Raw genomic sequence first — 22,397 nt, 5'->3', positions numbered from 1 at the left:
CAGAAAAAAAGCCCACTATTTATTTCACTTTCACTTTAAACACAGAACTGGGAAGAAGACGCCCAGGCCCAGGAGTGGAGAAACCTGGCTGGAGTCCCAGTTACCACCAATGACCTGAGTGACCTTGGGCAAGTGATCTTACCCTGGGGCTCAGTTTACCCACCCATAGCCCCAGTGCAATTAGCCCCTAACAGCCAGGCTCCAATCAAGTAAGTAATGGCTCTGCATAGTACTTTATAAAGCACCTACTGTGTGCTTTTCCTTGTTCCAAAGGGGAGGAAGGAAAAGGACAGGCCCAGACTCTGCCCCCAGGGAAGGTTTCAACCAGGTGCCCAAATAGGCAGAGCAGGAATCCAGGGAGAGCATTCTCCAGCCAGCCAGCCTGACTGCCCAGCCCAGTCCAGGGAGGGGGAGAGGAAGTGGAAAGCTGTTTTACTATCCATCAGATTAATTGCCCTAAATGGGAAATTTACAGCCCTCCTACAGCCTCCTGTGTATCCCATAATCTCCCATGGCCCTAATCTCCTGAGAAAGAATGTGTGCGCTGTAATCTTTCCAGCCCACTGTTCTCAGGGGCAATGCCTTGTAAAACCTCAGTTCCTGCCAGTAGTGGTCATTCCCAATCAAAAGCCCTTTAGCTGGGGGCTGGCCAGGGCCTGACTCCACCCACCAGGAGCCAGCACAGCTGACCTTGGCCTAAGACATGGGTCTCAGCAAGAAGACCTGCCCAACCAGCCCCTTTGGTAAATACATCTCGGCTCTCTCCTCTTTTACTTTAAGAGGAATAGCCTGCTGAGAGGCAGAACCAGAAAAAAGTGGAATCTCTGCCCCATGCCGACTCATGCATGGGTCAAGGTGAAAACCTGGGCGAGGTATCAGGCGTTGGCTCTAACCTCAGCTCACCCTAAACCTGCCAGTAAAGCCTCTTTCCGTGTGGGCCTCACCTTCCCCTGAGAAATGAAGGGAATGTAAGACAGCCTCCCCAAAATTTCTCACCCTGCCCCTCCCTGACCCCCGTTCTGTCAAACTGCAGGCAACCTGCTTCCTTCAACCACCAGAGAGCTCTGTGCTCTACTGCCAGGAACAGAAGAGTCCTCCAGCTGGGGGGCAACACCCCACCCCAATAAGGACTCCTTACCCACCCCAGCATCTGAGTCTCTCCCTCATGTCATCTGTGCCCCACACATGCCCTTGACTCCTCCAGGCCTTTGCCGCCTTCCCCGCATAATGAAATCTTTGTCTAGGTCCTACTCAAAGGTCCCTTCCTCCATGAAGGGTTCCTGGATCCCTCTCTTCTCAACACCTGTCCCAGTCTCTCCTGACTCTTTACTCATGGGCCCTTGAAGGCAGAGGACTCTCCTGCTTATCACTAGTGATGGGAAATTCACTTTGTCACAAAACATTCCAGAGGACTGTGCACAAACCTGGAGCCAGTTCTCCAAAACACTGGCACCTAACAGGTCCTCTACCACCACTGGGTGAAGTTTCCTAGACACAAGACGCCCAAGCCCCTTGAAGCTGATTATGCTCCTAGTGGTCAGAGCTGCACCTATTACCAACCAGAGTTTGAACCCTCTCTCCTTGACAAAGCATTTTGTCACTTACTACCTGATGAAAGGCCAGTGGGTGAGGGGCTGACATGACCCTCTTTACAGAGAGAACAGAGCACTATCCAAGGTCACACAGCTGTAGGGGGCCGAGCCAAGGCTCAAGCCTCAGTCTTCTAATTCTGATTCTAACCCTGTGTTTGCTCCATCAGCCCTGGAGGTACCTGTAACCCTGGAGTCTGGTAGGAGAACTGGGCTTGGGAAAGAGAAAACCTAAATCCTTCCCTTCTGTACCCCCTCCCAGGACCCACGCCCGGAACAGCAGAGACACAGCCACAGTCAGGGGCTCTGGAGCAGAATGATAGACAGCATTTACTCCGTACTCTCCACTGCTTCCATACGTGCTTGATTACCTCTGGTGACAGTATCTCACTACATCCCGAGATATGTTAAAAGGTTCTGTTAAAAACCTGGAGCCAACCCTTTCTTTCTGTAGCTTTCCCAGAGAATAAGACTCTTCTGCATGACAGTCCTTCAAATACTTGCAGCCAGCCCTCATTTCCCTGGGGGCCTCTTCTTGCTCACATGAAACACTGCAGATGTTCCTGGTTCCTGCCGATGTTCTTCAGGATACAAGGTTTCCTGTGCCCATCACAGCCACCCCCTCGGAAGGGCTTCACCTAGTCACATCCCTCATATAAGGGTGATCCCAAAAGGGACCCCAGTACTCCATGTGTGATCTCCCCTGAGCAGAAGAGCACCACCTTCTCCCATGTCATAAGCACCACACGTCCATCCATGCAGGCTATAACAAAATTAGCTTTCTGGCTGGTCACATCATCCCTTTGACTCCTATGGAGTCCATGGTCACTCAACCCCTCTGCCCAGTGCTGTACCTTCCAGAGGGCCCTGGCTGTGCTGGGGCATGGATGAAACTCATTTTCATCATCTGGATACAACAGAAAGTGCAGGAACTTTGGAGTGAGACCTGGGCTGGAATCCTGATCTGGCCACTTATTTACCTAGTGACCCAGACAACTTACTCACCCTCTCCAAATTTCTACAAAACGGGAGAACATTTTTACCTCAGCAGGCTGATCTTAGGAATAAATAAGATAAAGTATGGAACCACCTAGCCCAGAGCTTGCCCAAGGTCAAGGAACTGACTGGGTTGGGGTAAGAGTCAACTCAAGTCTGCCAACACAGAGCTTTGTGGCCTGAGGCATCACACTCCAGCCTCGCCCGGTTTTCTTTGTCCCACAGCCTCTCCACGCTAAATATCATCTTTGATCTGTCTTTCTCCCTGCGCTGGATGGTAAATTCCTTGACAGCATCCTTGTCTTTGTAGCCACAGAATCTGGCATGGTGCCACCTGGTAAAGAGTAGGAGCTAATGAATGCTGATAAACGAATTAGAAGAAAATAATTAAACTGATGTCAAGAAGACAGGCCCCAATCCCATCACCAGGGACTAGGCAGTAAGAAGGATTCATTTCATAAGGGCTTTGAGGTTCTGAATCATGCCAAAACTACCCAGCCCCCCTAGAACAGGGAAGCCCATTTCACAGCCCCATTCTCTCCTCGGGTTCCTCCCCTACCCATGATGTAATAAAGTTCTGCCTTCCCCAATCACGAAATCTCCAAGACTGGTGAGGTCCTGGAGCCAGGCTGAGCTGAATGTACTTACATGAGCATTTTGGGGGATGATCCCTGAGATGCATAGGTCCTATGTGGGGGAAGGTTGGTGCCAGGGTTTCTCCAGCCCCAGATCGCCAGGGCTTTATTAAAACTATCTTCTTCCTATTCTCAGGTAATCCGTAATGGGGAGGGGTGGGGAACATCTGTTCATATTCAACAGGCTATCTCAAAACCATCCAAGCCACACTTGAGAGAACACTCCTATCTCCCCATCTGTGTCACTGCTTGATGCCACGTGGCCCCTGCAACCCAAATACTAACAGTTCTCTACAGCCTGCTGTGAGTTCCCTTTTAGAGCCTTGTCTAGTTATTTCCAAGGCTCTAGGGTCAGTGAGAGCCTTGATTACATCACCTCTGAGCCTTAATTTCCCCATCGCATCACAGGGGCACAATCATCAACCTCAAGGTTACAGTATGGTTAAGAGTGAAATAAGCATTTCGGCCATGTGCAAGACACAACAGGTGTTTGTTCACTGAACCTTGGCTTCTTTCCTTTCAGTCTATTATATCCTGAGCCCTGAATCATACTGTTGTCCCAGACATGGCTCAGCTCCAATTCTGCAGAGAGAACCTCAAGAGATGGACATCATCTCCTCCAGCCACTTCAAGTATTTGTAGGGCTTTGAGAACTCAATGGGTATTCAAATACCACTGGTGGTTAGCTGGTAAGCCCACCCATTTTAATTCCCTGTGGTCAATGTGGACAGGCATGATAGAAAATGTCCATTTTCAGGTAATTCTCCACAAGGGGTGACTGGAAGCCAACATAGAAATAGAGAGACACCATGCCGTCCCCACACTAGAAAGGAGATGCTGGGGACACCCAAGGCAGAGCACCTGAGGCCTGTGCTTCTTGGGGCCAAGCAGGGAGACATCACTTAGTAGCTGATGGGCTTCTCAGGTAGAGTACCAAAGAAAGACTATCATAGAGTTCACTGAACTATTGAATAAATTCATTCAACAATTATTTTCTTTCACCACACACACAGAAAAAGGAACCATGTGAAGCGATGCATCTGTTAACTAGCTTGATTGTGGTGACCATTTCACAATGTGTATATATATCAAAACATCAAGTAATAATTCTTCAGTCAGTCAGTTCAGTCGCTCAGTCGTGTCCGACTCTTTGAGACCCCATGAATTGCACAAGCCAGGCCTCCCTGTTCATCACCAACTCCTGGAGTTCACTCAAACTCACGTCCATCAAGTCGGTGATGCCATCCAGCCATCTCATCCTCTGTCATCCCCTTCACCTCTTGCCCCCAATCCCTCCCAGCATCAGAGTCTTTTCCAATGAGTCAACTCTTTGCATGAGGTGGCCAAAGTACTGGAGTTTCAGCTTTAGCATCAGTCCTTCCAATGAACACCCAGGACTGATCTCTTTTAGAATGGATTGGTTGGATCTCCTTGCAGTCCAAGGGACTCGCAAGAGTCTTCTCCAACACCACAGGTCAAAAGCATCAATTCTTCGGCACTCAGCTTTCTTCACAGCCCAACTCTCACATCCATATATGACTACTGGAAAAACCATAGCCTTGACCAGACAGACCTTTCTTGGCAAAGTAATGTCTCTGCTTTTCAATATGCTATCTAGGTTGGTCATAACTTTCCTTCCAAGAAGTAAGCGTCTTTTAATTTCATGGCTGCAGTCACCATCTGCAGTGATTTTGGAGCCCAGAAAACTAAAGTCTGACACTGTTTCCACTGTTTCCCCATCTATTTCCCATGAAGTGATGGGATCAGATGCCATAATCTTCGTTTTCTGAATGTTGAGCTTTAAGCCAACTTTTTCACTCTTGTCTTTCACTTTCATCAAGAGGCTTTTTAGTTCCTCTTCACTTTCTGCCGTAAGGGTGGTGTCATCTGCATATCTGCTGCTGCTGCTGCTGCTAAGTCACTTCAGTCGCGTTTGACTCTGTGCGACCCCATAGACGGCAGCCCACCAGGCTGCCCTGTCCCTGGGATTCTCCAGGGAAGAACACTGGAGTGGGTTGCCATTTTCTTCTCTAATGCATGAAAGTGAAAAGTGAAAGTGAAGTCGTTCAGTCATGTCCGACTCTTCGAGACCCCATGGACCATAGCCTACCAGGCTCCTCTGTCTATGGGATTTTCCAGGCAAAAGTACTGGAGTGGGGTGCCATTGCCTTCTCCACTGCATATCTAAAGATATTGATATTTCTCCTGGCAATCTTGATTCCAGCTTGTGCTTCTTCCAGTCCAGCGTTTCTCATGATGTACTCTGCATATAAGTTAAATAAGCAGGGTGACAATATACAGCCTTGACGTACTCCTTTTCCTATTTGGAACCAGTCTGTTGTTCCATGTCCAGTTCTAACTGTTGCTTCCTGGCCTGCATACAGGTTTCTCAAGAGGCAGGTCAGGTGGTCTGGTATTCCCATCTCTTGAAGAATTTCCACAGTTTATTGTGATCCACACAGTCAAAGGCTTTGGCATAATCAATAGAGCAGAAGTAGATGTTTTTCTGGAACTCTTGCTTTTTCCATGATCCAGCGGATGTTGGCAATTTGATCTCTGGTTCCTCTGCCTTTTCTAAAACCAGCTTGAACATCTGGAAGTTCACGGTTCACGTATTGCTGAAGCCTGGCTTGGAGAATTTTAAGCATTACTTTACTAGCATGTGAGATGAGTGTAATTGTGCAGTAGTTTGAACATTCTTTGGCATTAATATATATAATTGTTATTTGTCAATCATGCATACATGCTAAGTTGCTTCAGTTGTGTCCAACTCTTTGAGACCCCCAAGGACTGTAGCCCGCCAGGGTCCTCTGTCCATGGGATTTTCCAGGCCAGAATACCAGAGTGGGTTGCCATTTCCTTTTCCAGGGAATCTTCCCAACACAGGGATCAAACGTGTGTCTCTTACGTCTCCTGCATTGGCAGGCAGGTTCTTGACCACTAGCACCACCTGGGAAGCCCCCAGTCATACCTCAAACAAGCTAAAACAATTTTTCTGAACACCTACTTGATCCAACCACTATTCTAGGCACTAGAGGTACAACCTTGAACAAAGTAGGCACTATTCTGTGTCATCAGGGACATTACATTCTAGTGGGAGACAAACAAATTAAAATTGTAATATATCCATATGATGTTGAGAATTCTTTAAAAAAAAAAAAAAATTAAAGTAGGGTTAAGGAAATAGATTGTGCTGGAGGAGAGGACTCTAGAAACGCCATCATGAAGGGTGACACCTGAAAAGACTTGATGACAATACGGAAGCAGTAGGCCATGGGGATATATGAAGGAAAACATTCCAGAAGGAGGGAGCAGTGAGTGTGAAGGTCCTGTGGCTGGCTGTGCTCTCATGTTTAAGGAACAGCAAGGCTGGAGCAGAGCATCAGGGAGAACGGAAGGAAATGAGGTGACGTGGGGGTGAGGGAGCAGGCGGCACAGGGCCTCCTACTGTGAGGGCTTTGGAGTCCCTGTGTGAGATGGGGGCCCTTAGGTGGTTTGAGCTGATCCAACTTCCACTGAAGAACAATCTCTGGCTAGGAAATGGCAACCCACCAGTGTTCTTGTCTGGAGAATTCCATAGACAGAGGAGCCTGGCAGGCTACAGACTATGGGGTCGCAAGAGTCAGATACAACTGAGTGACTAAGCACAGCACACCGTAGCAGGGGAGGGGGAGAGAGACACAGGGACCAGCTGGAGGGCAATGCGTCCGTCCAGGCAACAAATGACAGTGGTGAGAACCAGGATGGTAAGAGGCCATGGGAGTGGTCTGATTCTTAACATATTTCAAAGTAGAGCCATTCCATTTTTAAAAGTTCCCTGGAAATGTGTCTATTGCCAAGCAGTCCTAGGCTTTACCAGCTGCTTGTACTGGAAAGACCAAAAGACAAACTGAATTTGGTCTACTGAGCCCCAGCCCAGGCAACAAGTATGGAAAATGCATCAGTGCAGGGCTTCAGGCAGGAAGCCACGTGACTCTGTGTGGGTCCCAATGGAGCTGGGGACGCTGTCACCTGGCCAGGAGGGGCCTCTCCCGGCAGGACTCACCACTACTCCCACCTCCCTTCAGACTCCACCCCATTCCACCCCCAGCCTCTGAAGGGCTGGGTGACTCAAATGCAAACTGCTCCTGGCTTTTCAAGGTGGAACGAGAAGTCAAGGAAGCCCAGTGAGGCACTTGGGGTCTGGGTCCAAGGCCAGCTCCTACCACCCACCCCCAACCCCACCCCACCTCCACTATGTGATTCTAGGTAAATCATTTACCTCTAGATCTTAGTTCCACATGTGTAAATGAGAATCATAATACACCACCCGGCCAGGGGAGGGTGGGGAGTCGTTCTTGTGAGGTTTCAGTGAATTATAGGTACCATGCTCTGCAAAAGCTGGCTTAGAATCATAACATACAAGCCATTCCAGCTGTATAACTTTGGACTTAGAGCCTCCCTGATACTGTGTGTTCTCATCTATAAAATGGAGGAAAATGACACCTTTTAGGGCTACCATGAGGATCAAAGCAAATAATCCATAAAAAGTGTTGATCACAGAAAAGCACCTCAATGGCTGTCAACCAGCTGTGAGCCTACGGGGCTCAGCATTCCCAGCAATTTTAAATGTGGCCTCAGGCTCCAGTTCACCAGAAACAGTCTGCACACTGGGTCACCTGCGGAAGCTCGTGCTCTCTCAGCTCTGGCAGTTCTCCCTGTGGATGACGCCGGCCTTCCAGGGCCATTTGGGTGAGGGGCCGGTGAGCACACTGTAGGTGCTGACCAAGTGGTGGTCCTGAGGCGCCTTCCTGACTCAGGATCGCAGACCCAAAAAACACCACCTGGGGCCACGGAGAGATGGTTTCAGCTCACATTCCTGCAAACAGCATCTCCACATAATTTCCATCACACCCACAGTCTCTGTTAAAGTTTAAAAGTCCTATGCAAGGACCTTCAGCACATAAATTACTAGGCACAGAAATAAGTCCTGAAGGCATCAGAGAAATCAGGATGGACCAACGAAGACAGAGGCAAAGAAAAGTAAAAGTCTTCTCCGTTTTTCCTCTTTTCTACTATCTCTGGGCGGGATTTAGGAAGCTGAGGGGAAGAGGAACCAGGGAGTCTAAGGGTGTTACTGTCTGTCAGATAATTGAGTTTATGAGGAATTATGATACACTGTGGGCAACAATTAATGCTTTTGAACTGTGGTGTTGGAGAAGACTCTTGAGAGTCCCTTGGACTGCAAGGAGATCCAACCAGTCCATTCTGAAGGAGATCAGCCCTGGGATTTCTTTGGAAGGACTGATGCTAAAGCTGAAACTCCAGTACTTTGGCCACCTCATGCGAAGAGTTGACTCATTGGAAAAGACCCTGATGCTGGGAGGGATTGGGGGCAGAAGGAGAAGGGGACAACAGAGGATGAGATGGCTGGATGGCATCACCGACTCGATCGACATGAGTTTGAGTGAACTGCGAGAGTTGGCGATGGACAGGGAGGCCTGGTGTGCTGCGATTCATGGGGTCGCAAAGAGTTGGACACGACTGAGCGACTGAACTGAACTGAATTGACTGGGCAACAAAAGCCTAAATGTAAAGGGTTTTTCCTCCAAGTCTTCTTCACTTGGAGTTACTAAATGCATAGGTTCCATTAACCTGAATCCATTCACCCATTTTTCACCCCAATATTTCTCTTATTCTCAGTTCTCATACCCTCAACCAGCAGCACACCGAGGCCCCCAGTGACAGGACTTCTGCACAAGGCCCAGGGCTGAGGAGGGACAAGATAAGGAAGGTAAGGCCATCCTTGGCAGCTGCCCCTTGGAAGGCCCTGGCATGTGAATGAAGGTGAGAGTGGTTCTCGCACTTCCAGGGGCTCAGGTTTTAACTAGGTCACCCCTTGGACACTCACACCACCTCTCACTCTTTATCTCCATCTCCTTCTATTTTAAGGCAGGAGTGCTGCCAGGCAGTGGTGTGGATTTCCCAACCTCTTCTCCTCTGGAGGCCAAGCCCTCACCTGCCAGGTGATGGCTGGGATGTCTCACTTCCTCCAGCCTCACCTCTTTGGACTCCTGAGCTGGAGTCTGGGATAATGACCAGCACACCCAGGATATCCCACCTTCCTCCCCCACAACCATGGGAGTTGGGGGAGGCCTTCCACCCCTTAAGCCCAGATCCACACCACCCTCAGGATGAAGCCCCAACTCCTCAAAGCAGTCCTCTCTGCAGCCTCCTTCCTCTCTTGATGTCCTTGAACATGTCACACTCTTAGGTAGCTCTGCCCACTCTGCTTTCTCTTCCCTGAACATCCAAACTCTGTCATCACCTAGAAATTCCCTGCTTGTTCTTCAAGGTCCAGCTCAGGCTCCCCCATTCCCCCAGCAAGCCTTCCCTGGCCACCCCTCTCTGTGCCTCTCCAGTCCTCATGCTTCCCTTATCCAGTCACTTGCAGAGTCTCCTCCAGTTGTTGACACGCCTGTGTCCCCACCAGAGAACAGGTTCTCAGGCTCCCTGAGGACACCAGTGGCACTCTGATTCCTCAACTAACGCCTACGATCTTTTGGTATACCAGATACCTGCCGAAAGCCAGTGATACAGCTAGTGAGCACAACAGACAAAATGCCTGCCCACATGGAGCCCATATTCTAGTGATGATAATAGCCAACACTCCAGAGTACTTCATATATTCAAGACTATTCTGAGTAATCTTAATTCATTTAATCCCCACCACAATTACTAGTATCCCCATTTTACAGAGGAAGAAACTGAGGCCTCATATTAGATAATTTGCTCAGGATCCACAAGCTAGTAAGTGGGAGGGCTGGGGTTCAAATCCAGGCAATCTTGTGCTGGACCATGCTCGCAATCACTGAGCCTTTCTGCCTCTCAAGACTGTTTTCTCTATTCTGCTTTACCCATTTTGATATCCCCAGCCTCCAGGCCAGGGCTTGGCACACTGAGAGCTCAGTAAAGGTCTGTTAAATGAAGGGATCTCCTTGAACAGTGGAAGCTGGCTCCTCTGCTGGAGGCACCTGCTCCTCCTCCAGTCCTCACTCAATCCAGCAAATAAGACCCCTGAGCCTTCCCTGACACGTCCACCACTGAACTGTTTCCCCCTGGATGCTCCTCTCCATGCTGTTCCCACACCACTCACCTGACATTTCATCACACACCACCTGACCATCCTATAGCCTGAACCTGTGTGGACATCTTACCTCGCCAGCTCCCTGATACCCCCAGAATACAAACAGTATGGTGCCAGACACACAGCACAAATAGACACAGAAATGCTCAAGTGAATCTTGCCTCCCCTCTCCATTTCTTCATTATCACTGGAGCTATTTTTCCCTTTCCCCAGGGGAAGTAAGCCAGAGCCTGGTCAGAAACAATCTCTGCTGCAACTATATCCAAACTGCCTAAATCCATAAGCCAAAGTCATAATTAGGGTGTAGTTTTCCCAGGTAGCTCAGTGGTAAAGAATCACCTGCCTGCCAAGCAAGAGATGTGGGTTCAATCCCTGGGTTGGGAAGATCCCCTGGAGAAGGAAATAGCAACCCGCTCCAGTATTCTTCCCTGGGAAATCCCATGGACAGAGCAGCCTGACAGGCTACAGTTCATGCGGTTGCAGAAGAGTTAGACACAATTTAGCAACTAAACAACAACAAATGGTTAAAATCAGCAAGGAGAGTTGGCCATTTCTAACTGCTTGGGCAAAATGCACATTCAATGCCCTCTATTAGAAAATGCCCATAACTGAGAATCTGAGTCCGGCAGCATCCACAGGTACCCTCTGTGTGGATCAGAAGACAAGAGTCCTTGCAGGATGTAAGTCAAGGAATCACTCAAATGCACTTGGACCAGCACAGCCATTACAGAAAAAAGACAAATTCCTTGGAAATACTTGCTAAAGTTTATCGAAATATTCAGTGTTCTGGGGACTGAGTAATAACATGTTTTGTTCTCAAGTGACCAGTGCAAAAGTCCCAGGAGGCAGATGCCAGCATCGCCCCATTTTATTTAGAGGTTAAATAAAATGACAGGGCCACAAAGCTGCGCTGCCTGTGCGGTCACCCACAACCCCAGGGCTGCCCTATCTGAAGTCCGGAAGGGAACAGCTGAACCGTGTGTGAGAGCTGAGCCCAGATGGAAGCACTCGACACTCAGGGAGGGGGTCCCTCCACTGACCCCACTTGCTCCCCAGGCAGATACAGCCAGGGCCAGGAGGGGAATAGGCCTGGGCCACAACCAGCTCCAGAAAGGTTTGGAGGGCTGGGGGTGGGGTGCCGTATGAGTCTGCAGCAAATAGCCGAGTTACCAGGCCATCACACAAGCACTGGCGGGTTGCAGATCGGTTGGAACCCACTCAGATTCCCCTGCCCCTCTGCTTGTGAAGTGAAGTGAAGGTCACTCAGCTGTGTCCGACTCTTTGCAACCCCATGGACTATACAGTCTGTGGAATTCTCCAGGCCAGAACACTGGAGTGGATAGCCTTTCCCTTCTCCAGCAGATCTTCCTGACCCAAGAATCGAACCGGGGTCTCCTGCATTGCAGGCGGATTCTTTACCAACTGGGAAGAGTCAAGGACATTTCTGCTCGCTCCCCCAGGTGGCCAGCACTCCCATCACCACCCCCATCATGAAACCCTGAGGCAACTATGGAAAAAGGAAAGCCAGTCACCTTCTCCCTGCTTCAGTCCACAGGCTGTGTCCATTTCCTCCCACCAGGAATGTCCCAGGACAGGGACCCGAGCAATAACCCACAGGCTGTGGGAAAGAACTAGATGTGAAGTTTTCACTCTCCTCCAAAGGCCAAACCTTTTCACAATGAAAAGGAGTTGACTTTCAAATCTTCCTTCCACCTTGGATGGGACTAGGGGAGGGAGGTGTCCATCCCTAAAAGAAGGCAAGTCCGAAGCAAAGGCTTTTGGTTTAAAGGATCTGATTCCTCTCCCAGACCCAACCCACCATGGAACACAGTGGAGACAGGCCAAACAGGTACAAAGGCGTGGTGAGGACCGCGGTGAAGGACAGCTGGGGCTGATCCCACCCCTGCCACCTAACACCCGCGCTGTGCATTCTGAAACCCGCTTTGTCTATAAAATGAGGATAGAAATAGGACCTGCCTCATAGGGTTGGTACGAGGACTATGAGCTCACGTCTGTTAAGTCCCTAGAGCAGTGCACATTGTCATTCAGTTGCTCAGTCATGTCCAACTCTTTGCGACCCCATGGACTGCAGCTCGCCAGGCTTCCCTGTCCTTCACCATCTCCCAGAGTTTGCTCAAACTCATGTCCATGGAGTCGGTGATGCCATCCAGCACACACAGTGTGCACTAGATAAACATTTATAAAACAAAAAGTAAATAAGAACTCAACAAAAGCAACTGGCTTTTCAGTGTGACAGTCCTCCTGCCCCAGCATTCAGCTTACTGTACCCCCAAACCAAGCAAAATCCAACAAAGGCCTGAAAGAAAAAAATTCTCGAACCTTTCCATGAACTCAAGGAGGCAATTCTGCATCAACCAGGTCCTCCCTGCCCCAAGGAGCAGCTTCAAAAAGCCCAGCAAGAACACTGCACAACACAACTATTGCATCTGAAATTGCTGTGCTCCTCGTTTCAAAATACATGGGGTTTTTGAAATAAAAAGAGTGTGCTTTGGGTTTTAATTTAAATATCTACCTGTTCAGAGACTAGGAAGCCCTCCCCCAAAGAATTACTATCCCCCCAGCCCGAGTTTTAGAAACCATACATTGCCAAACCCACCAACACATGCATGGGTTTTCAGGTGAAGAGGGTTGGGAGAGAGTCGAAGCAGAGGCCAACTGAGCTCTCCCCAGCTCCCACCTACACACCAGCGCTAAAAAAAAAATGTAATTATTCAAAGCCTCAGCAAGCGGATGTAATTTCAGGTACCGCCAATTCTGTTTAGAAAAGGATTAATGGGTACAGTGATTCTAGATATTTAGCTTCACAGCATTCATGTGTCTATTTTTTAAAACTCCCCAGGTTAGAATGTGTCGAGAAAAGAAACCTTTCCAAACGCTTTCATGGGCAGGGGAGGGAATCATTTGCCCTCCCTGGGCCCCTGACTTTGCATCCCTCCTCACCCCTTCAGTTTACAACCCCAATTTACCCCTAATTCCAGTCAACCCTCTCTCCTTGTGTGCTTGCCAGTGTCGAGAGGGTCAAGCCAAACGTCAAGTCTACAAAGCCACTCTGATTCAGTTGCACACTGACTCAGTGCCTGACACGGTCCCCAGGGAGTTGGTGAGCCATTCACAGCGCTGAGTCACAGTCCTGCCCCTGCCTCATCTCCCCCAGGACCAGCTCAGGAAAGACTGTAACGCCAGACTCCTCTAGGACTCATCAAAACAACTGTCTGCCAGGACACATTTCTTCTCCCACACAGAGGAAGCATCCCCATTTCTCAACTTAATTGCAGCCTGCTTGCCTGCTCTGGCTGGCAATGTCAATCACTCACAACCACCCATCCGCCACCCTGCCCCTCTCCTCCTCCCTCAGGAGGATCTCTGAGTGATCGCAGGGTTCTGAGATGTAGAATGGCTAGCCCGCCCACCAGGTAGACACAGTCCCCACTCAATGGTCACCCCAAAAGACCAGCCACCCCACCAATGCTGCCAACAGCCACCAGCAGCAGCATCTGAGCAGTGGGGAGGAGAGCGAACTCCCAAACTCCACAGAGGAAACCAGAGGCCCCAGGGAGCCTGGCCCTCCAGGATCTAAGCAGGGTCACAGGCTGGACATTACGGAGAGCTGTATCCACTGACTCGTTCAAGGCCTTTCTCACAGCTCCAACAAATGAATCCTGATGGATGTCCTCTCTAAATGAAAAGGCTCACAAGGCCTACAGACCCATTATGTGCCAAACAGCACGCTAGGAGGCTCAGCTAGGCCATCACGTTTCATTCGCAAGTAACACTCGGAAGGAATGGAGTGCTCCCATCATTGCACAGATGGGGAAGCTGAAGCTCTGAGATGTTTTCATTTCCAGGGTCTATAAGCACCCACAGAGCTTATAATGACACGGATTCCCAGTCCACTCCCTAGAAGTTATGCCTCAGCTTCTACTTCGCGTCGACCCTCCCTGCTCCCTCATCAAGGGCTCTAACAGATACCAGGGTTACTGCTTCTAAAACAAAGAGTTTAGATGCCCAACCAGGCAGCGCAAACACTAATGCCAACACCTGGGAGCCCTCTCCGTGGTGGTGGTGGTGGATGGGGAGGAAATCAAAACTGTCCATTTGGAAAATGTGTCAAACAAGAAACCTGTTCATCTTCTCTCAGGTTGGACACAGCCACACAGAGCTTCGAGGAATCATTTCTTTGATATTTAGCAACAGCCATTTAGTGCCCTTTCTTTGACAGATAAGAAAGCACAATTCTCCCTCCTGTTAGCCTGATCTCAGGAGATCTTCCCCAAGGGGACAAGGTCTATCTGCTGATTGTGCTGCATTTATACCATAGGAGGAGGCTCCCTTTACGGGAGTAGCAGGAATGCTAGTTACACAGCATGCACGATCTGCCAGACACTGTTTAAGTCAGCAGGACAGGCATCTTCCCCATTTTACAGATGAAAAGGCATCTGAAGACACAGAGAGCTTTAGGTGACCTGCTCAAGCGGGCAGTAACGCCAAGATTACAACCCAGGCACTCGGACCCCAGAATTTGCGTTCTGTAACTCTCCCACAGCACCACCCCTCAGATACAGAAGTTGGGGGAATCCCAAGGCAAAACCCCCAATTATGTCACAATTATGTCACTCTCCTAAAGCCCAGCTACTGGTGAAAGGCGGTATCCAGGCCCAGTTCCTACTAAACTCAATGCCAGCCTCCTAGGGGCGCAGGCAGGCACACACATACCCTCAGCCCCAGCCCCTTAGCCTTCCCTCCACGGGACTCTCCAACCTCAGGCTGCCCTCTGCTCTGCTTCACAGCGGTCTGGCCTTCCCACTCACCCTCTGATGCTCCTGAGGGCTCTCTTCTCAGGCCGCCAGCCTCGTCACCCACACTGAAACTACCCAGTGTCCCCCTCCTCTCTTGGAATGGGCGGTGCTGGAGGGCGGAGACAGGGACCACCATCTCTCTCCATATCACCCAGTGTGGAGACTGGCGTACAGCGGATGCTCATCAGAGTCTAGATGAATCCTGGGTCAAAAGCCAGCCAGCCTCTGGTTAAATACTCCCCCAAGAAGGTGCTCTTTGTGGGCACACTCTGAACTCGGTTTGGAGAGGACAGGCTTATTGCAGAGGTTACTACATTAATGTACAACATTGCTCTGCTTCCACGCCTCCGGGGAAGGAGACAGTCTCATCTTTTATTTCATCCAAGGGGTGAGAACACAGGAGCCGTGCATCCAGGGGCACAGGCATAGGGCTGAAATGGGATCTCTGCCCGCTCCATACTCCTAGCACGCTGCCCACCTCCCCACCTTCTCCCCACCCCCCATCCCGCACTGCAGTGTTCCAGGGAAGCACAGGAGGTAGCCAGCAGCCCCTGGAAGAGCCTGTATCTAACTTCCAGCTGTCAGACCTCACAAGGCTGAGGGCTCTGCCTTGGCAGGAAAACCCCCTGAAAAACGCTGAGAACCCTGGATGTGACGTTGGAAATGCTCTTCTAGCAGAAGCTGAAAGAGACAGCCGGGCTCTAAGCAGGCTTAAGAGGCTCATCAGCCCCTAAGCTGCGATCAGCTGACATCTGCAGGGAGGTCAGGGGACCTACTCCCCCAGAGGACCAGGGACCCAACCCACTGCCCTGCCTGGGAACCATCTGCCCTGCCCACCACTCTTGTATCCTGCGGGGGACTTTCTGAGGGAGGCCCAAGAAGACTTCTACCTCAGGGTCCTCAGGGAAGCAAAGGTACAGGTGACAACTTTGGGGGAATAGACTGAAAAGAGAGAATTCGGGACAGAGGGAGAGGTGATGGGAGCCAGAAGACACCTCGAACCTTGGTAGAAACAGTACACACATTTGTAGCCAAAAGGACCCTGGTTCAAGTCCCAGCTCCCCCACCAACGCTCTGGCTTTGAAAAGATCTTTTAACCCTTTTCCCACCGCGTGCCTCAGATGCTTGTCTGATCTGTAAAATGAGGACAATAAAATAATAAAAATACCTGCTTCTAAAAAGAATGTGTTTTTCAACAATCAAGCACCATGGAGATGATTACTGTTGACATCTGTGGCCCAGGCAGCACCAGTCAATGTCTGTCCTTCAGCAGGCAGAGCTGATAACCAGGCGGCCACCCAGATTAAGGATCAGACATCTGTGCAGCCCTCTAAATGCCCAGGAGGGAGACAAACCAGGAGCCGTCTTCACACCTCATTACCCAGGGCTCTTGGTCCCCAGGTCCCTACAGCCTGGATGAGGTACCCGTGGCCTTGGGACAGCATAGCTGTTGTTGGACAAGGTTATGTAGTGTTTTTTTTTAATTACCTTTTTATTCAGAAAAATTTCAAGCCTACTGAAAAGTCGCAAGTCTAGTACAAAGAATGTCCATATAACCCTCACCCTGACATACCCGCTGTTAACATTTTGCCCCATCTGCTCTCAATAGTGTATTCTACGCTCCTGAATACACAGGTGGATATTTTTGAGTTTTTTTGTCAAACACGTTAAAGCAAATATTTTAAGGACATCTTTTTTTCTTTACTTTCAACTTGTATTTTATTGTAAGCAAGTAATTTTTAAGAGAAATTTGCTTCATGAATGGAACACTTCACGAATTTGCATGTCATCCTTGTGCAGGGGCCATGCTAACCTTCTCTGTATCATTTTAATTTTGGTATATGTGCTGCCGAAGCAAGCACATCCTTTTAGTAACCATGATGGTTATACAGTTTTTATTAGTCTAAACCAATTCCTGAGCTGAGTCCTATCTTTGGTTTCCAAGCCAGGCAATCCCAGTTCAAGGGCAACAGACTCCAGCAGCAGCAGCTGAATATGATCAGGACTCAGAAATCACATATGTCTCTACCTCACCTGATAGCTGAGTGGATACCTGGAAGAGAAGCTCACATCTATTGGCACTTACTACGAGTCAGGCAGTTTTGCTAAACCCCTTTTATCAATTAATTCACATACTTCTCACATTTATCCCCATTTTACTGGCAAGGAAGTGAGGCTTACGGGGAGTAGTAACCTGCCAGGGTTAGGGAGCTGTTACATGGAGGACCTGGAATCTGATAACTCAGATTCCAGAGCCCATGCACTAAGTCACTGCCTCCTTACACAGGCTACCACCACCTAACAACCCCTACACATTTTTCTGCATGATAAAGTTGCCCACCTGTGCTCTGCTTCAAGAAAAGTTTGATGCTTGGTATAAACCAATGCAATACTGCAAAACAAATATCCTTCAGTTAAAAATAAATAAATAAAAAGAAAAACTGACCCTGATGCCAGGCCAGCATCCCAATGACTGTGAGGAGACCGGATTCAAGAGAGGAAGGTGTCCTGGCACAACTCAGTCCAGCCAAAAGAGGACCCAAAGTCCCAAAAGCTGCTGATGTCTTTATGGAGGTCGGCAGGAACAAGTTCATGTTGAGCAAAACACAAAGCCATACACCAAACACGATGCCTCCTGACAAAGAGCTGATCTTAATGGAAGACGAGGGAGGGGATTGTTTTAATAACTTAAATTGAGGATAAAGTCTATTTGAGTTTCTGGACAGAGTCATTTTGAGGATGTTATCCACCATCTGGTCTCCCAAGTGAGTTGGCCTTCACCCTTCTGTCATTGGGCTTCCCAGGTGGCACCAGTGGTAAAGAACCTGCCTGCCAATGCAGGAGACATAAAAGATATTTGATCCCTGGGTTGGGAAGATCCCTTGGAAGAAGAAATGGCAACCCACTCCAGTATTCTTGCCTGGAGAATCCCATGGACAGAGGAGCCTGACGAGCTGGTCCACAGAGTCACAAAGAGTCAAGCACGACTGAAGCAACTTAGCAGGCACACTTCTGACATTAGAGCTGTGGTTGAAGGTCTGAGAAGCCCTGGGCTGAGACAACATGCCCACCAGCTTCTATGAAGCCTGAAAAGGCTGAGTTAATACAGCACTTGACTTTAGGAACTCACTTTATCTCTCTGAGCCCACATCTCTGCACTTAAAAATGCCGTAATTGTGAGCCTCCAACCTGATAATATTCATGAAGCACTCCATAAGCAATAAATCATTAACCCAAAACACTTCTCAGTGTTTTGGAAGTAAATGTTTTGATACTCATTTAAAAACAACAAACAAAACCATATTTTCCCATGTTTTTTCCTCTGCCAATATTTACTTAAGACACCTTGCCAGTTCGCAGAGATGTTGTTCTTTTACATGGAGCAAAAAGATTCAAAACCATGCTCTTTTCTGAAGACACGGAAAACAAGAGTAAGCACCTCACTAAATCACCAAACAGTTCACATCATGAACTGCTTTCTTACATAAGCTCCTTTTCCCAAAGTCCTCCATTTAGGAAGCCCAAAATTTACTCCCATAAATATTAAGAGAATGAGATCTACACCCACCCTCTTCACACACACACTGCACCGCAAGTCACCCACCCGTCCTTTCTCTGAAAATACGAGCCTTAAGAAGCCACTTGCCACCATTTGTCTTAAAGAGGTTTTGCCAGATCTTTTCTGGGTTGGTTTTGAGACCGTGGCACAAATTACAACTCTTAATCCTTCCCCAGCTCTCTACACAACAACGCTCTTGTTCCTTTCACACAGAACCTAACATTTCAATCTATGAGCCAGTTTTCACCCTTGATAAAGCAACCAGGAAATGAAACATAAAGTGTGGGATTACGCCAAGGCTTGCAAGCTGGGAGAACCTTTTCTTAACCTTCAACAAGAGGTTTCAGAATTTCCCTTCTAAACAGATGTAAGCTACTAATTTCCCAGTCATTCTTTGTGGAACTGTTGCTTTCTGGTTTGAAATAAAGAATTGCTGGGACTGCTGTTCCCAGCAATACCTCAATGAGAAAGATGACAAATACCTGAATGAACAGGCTGGCGTGCTACAAGACAAATTTCACCACCATGAAGTTCAACATTTGTCTAGGGAGGAATACGTGGCAGACGGGACAGATTTCTTCCTAGGGGTGCCCTGGAAGACTCTCCCTTGGCTGATGGCTTAATTAAACTTCAAGAGGGCAGTTTCCTGGGCCATCCTGTATTCACAGGCTTCTATACCTAGTGCCTAGAGCCGACTGGGGTCCCCACCTGGACGTCCTGTCACGCCTGGTTCAACCTTCACTCCCCAATTCCTCCTCTCTCCCTTTAATTTCAGACTGTGTTTGCAGAATAAAAACACACACTCTAGATATTCAGCATTATTCTAGAGGAGTAATCCTTCTGAAGGAGGCCTGAAGCCTTGGTTCACGCCTGGTCTCCACTCCCTGCCTCTATGCGATGGGTTCTTCTGCCTGCCCGCTCCCAGCCGCCTCGGAGCACACAGCTCGGCCCAGGCTGCTACTCCTTGAGCACCAGCACTCTTGCCCCATGGTGTCTAGGAGTGGGGCATGATGGTGGTGATTCAGCCTGTGAGGTCAAAGACCTAATGTTTGCACTGAAAACTTTATATTCCACAATACAGAGAGGAACCACAAGATTTATGCCAAGAATTTAAATTTTTTATTTTTCTAAACTTAGAATGACATTAATTATCGATAGCAAGTAGAAATGCCACGACAAGTGGAGGGAAAGCCTGCAGAAGCAAAGAAAGGATCTTTATACTTTAATACCTTTAATGGCACCTTTTGCATGGCTTTTAAAACACTCTGATTTTGCACAGGGTACTGCAAATCAGGTTTCCAGTCCTGTCCTGTGATCTACTGCAGTCCAAAGGGCTGGGAGGAGAAACTGGCCTTAATCCAATGGGCACCCACAAGGAGAATGGCATCTACACAGGACAGCCCTGGAAGGCTTGAAAGCTAAAACCGAGGGCCTTCAAGCTAGATGAGACCTTGTGCAATCATCTGTTTCCCACCAGGACCCTGAAGCCAAGTTACAGCAGACACTAAAGCCTGGTAACCAGGGAGGGTGGGGGGCCTGGTCCAAAGACGAACAGACGTCTCGTTCCCCAGACACATGGCATGAGGTTATAAGGTGAAGAAGCCAAAGGATGCTAGGTTCCCGCACTGAGTGCTGTTCTTGACAGCAAGCAACAACATCCAAGAAGCCTGAGGTTCAGGCATCAGCCTTGACAGGTGTGGTTTCCGACGGCTTTGTTCCTTCAACTTGCCCAGTTTCCCCTACACCCCTGACCTACTTCAATAATACCAATGCCTACTCTGTCCAGTGCTGTGCTGGGCACTAAAGTCTCAGAGGAGCCAGGACCCCTCCTCTGTGCCATTCATCCTGCTTGTCAACTTAAGATCTATTCAAAGGCTGCTACAGGGAGAACCCAACTTACAGGGTTCCATGAAACCCTGAAGACCAGCCCACTGTAATACTCTAGCTCCCAAAGCCTCTTCTAGAACTTTTCCTTCATGGGTTTCATGTTTGAAAAGGGTGTGTCTGTCCAACTGTTTTCACTAAGTAATAGTTAATGGGGAATTCCCTGATGGACCAGTGGTTAGGACTCCACCCTGCCACTGCAGGGCACATGGGTTCCATCTCTGGTTGGGGAACTAAGATTCCCAATAGCCATATAGTGCAGGAAAAAAAAAATTAATGTCTTCCATTTCTTACTCATCAGAGACATGCACCACCACCACCAGTCAGCACAGGATACCAAGGGTTGCTGCCCATTCAAGGCACCTCAATCCCCAGTAAAACAAAGAAGGGGTGTAGCCACGTGAGCCCTGGGCAGCCTGACTCAGAGTGATGACACATGATACAAGGCTGCTTCAAGTATCAACACGAGCTCTCACTGGTGATGTGGGGTAGAAGCCACCACCACCACCACCACCATGGTGACCATGAAGACCTCCCAGCTCTAACACTTTAGCCAAATAACTGAACTTTCAAGAACTTGAATTTCATCATCTGTAAAACAGGATAATCCATGATTTGCTGCTTCTAGGGCCTGTTAGAAGGATCAATAAGAAAAGGTACTGGATGGGGCTTCCCTGGTGGCTCAGTGGTAAAGAATCTGCCTGCCAATACAAGAGACACAGGTTCAATCCCTGGTCCAGGAAGATCTCACATGTCATGCAGCAACTGAAACCATATGCCACAACTAACTGAGCCCGTGCTCTCGAGTCTGCAAGCCGCAGCTACTGAAGCCCACATGCCCTAGAGCCCATGCTCTGCAACAAGAGAAGCCGCCACAATGAAAAGTCCACACATCGCAACCAAGAATAGCCCCTGGTCCCCAAAACCAGAGAAAAGACCACTCTGCAGCACCAATGAAGACCCAGCACCACCAAAAATAAATAAATAACATTTCAAAAAAGAAAAGGTACTGAAGAACATCAACTGCCCTTTTCCACCTGAATACCCAGGATTATACAAGATTCCTCGTTGGTAAAATGGAACTAGTAACAGTTCCTACTTCATCAAGTTGTTGTGAGAATTAAATCAGATAATACTTACAAAAACAGTTTCTGGCATTTTTCAAGGACTCAAAAAGATGAAGCTATTACATAATTGCTGGAGAAGGAAATGGCATCCCACTCCAGTATTCTTGCCTAGAGAATCCTGTGGACAGAGGAGCCTGGTGGGCTGCTGTCCATAGGGTCACACAGAGTCGGCCACGACTAAAGCAACTTAGCATGCATGCATGCGTTGGAGGAGGAAACAGCAAACCACTCCAGTGTTCTTACCTGGAGAATCCCAGGGACGGGGGAGCCTGGTGGGCTGCCGTCTCTGGGGTCATACAGAATCGGACATGACTGAAGTGACTTAGCAGCAGCAGCATTACGTAATTGCTATTACTACCATTGCTATTGCTATTAATGACACTACTATCCCAATTACTATCATAACTTGGTCTCTGGCTAAGAGAAAGTACAGAAGCGCTGGATTACAGGAAGTCTTCCTAGGGAATACCAGCATCATGGAGTCTAGAACCAGGAGAACCAGGAGCAGAGTCCTTGTTTCTGTCCCAAGTTAACCCCAAAACGAATCAAAAGTGCAGAAATCAAACTAAAATCCACCTGCCTTAGCTCAAGGTTTTCTGCTTCAAGAAACTTTTCTCTGGAAAGTATTCAAACATCTGCCAAATCTACTGATGCATCCTAAAAA

The 22,397-nt window shown here is 48.6% G+C and overlaps 1 protein-coding gene and 1 non-coding gene across 7 annotated transcripts in view; both read right to left on the bottom strand.

Annotated features, from left to right (window-relative positions):
* The window catches only part of PLEKHA7 (pleckstrin homology domain containing A7), a 253,670-nt gene that overhangs the window by 199,677 nt on the left and 31,596 nt on the right, over nucleotides 1-22,397 (bottom strand). The window lies entirely within an intron of this gene.
* LOC129629385 (U6 spliceosomal RNA) lies at nucleotides 16,919-17,025 on the bottom strand. The gene has a single exon (XR_008703217.1). It is a non-coding gene; the product is annotated as a U6 spliceosomal RNA (small nuclear RNA).

This window comes from Bubalus kerabau, chromosome 15, assembly GCF_029407905.1.
Source record: "Bubalus kerabau isolate K-KA32 ecotype Philippines breed swamp buffalo chromosome 15, PCC_UOA_SB_1v2, whole genome shotgun sequence".
In the NCBI taxonomy this organism is placed as follows: Eukaryota; Metazoa; Chordata; class Mammalia; order Artiodactyla; family Bovidae; genus Bubalus; species Bubalus kerabau.
The sequence above is the reverse complement of the archived record's forward strand: the minus strand, read 5'-3'. Positions and strand labels throughout refer to the sequence as shown.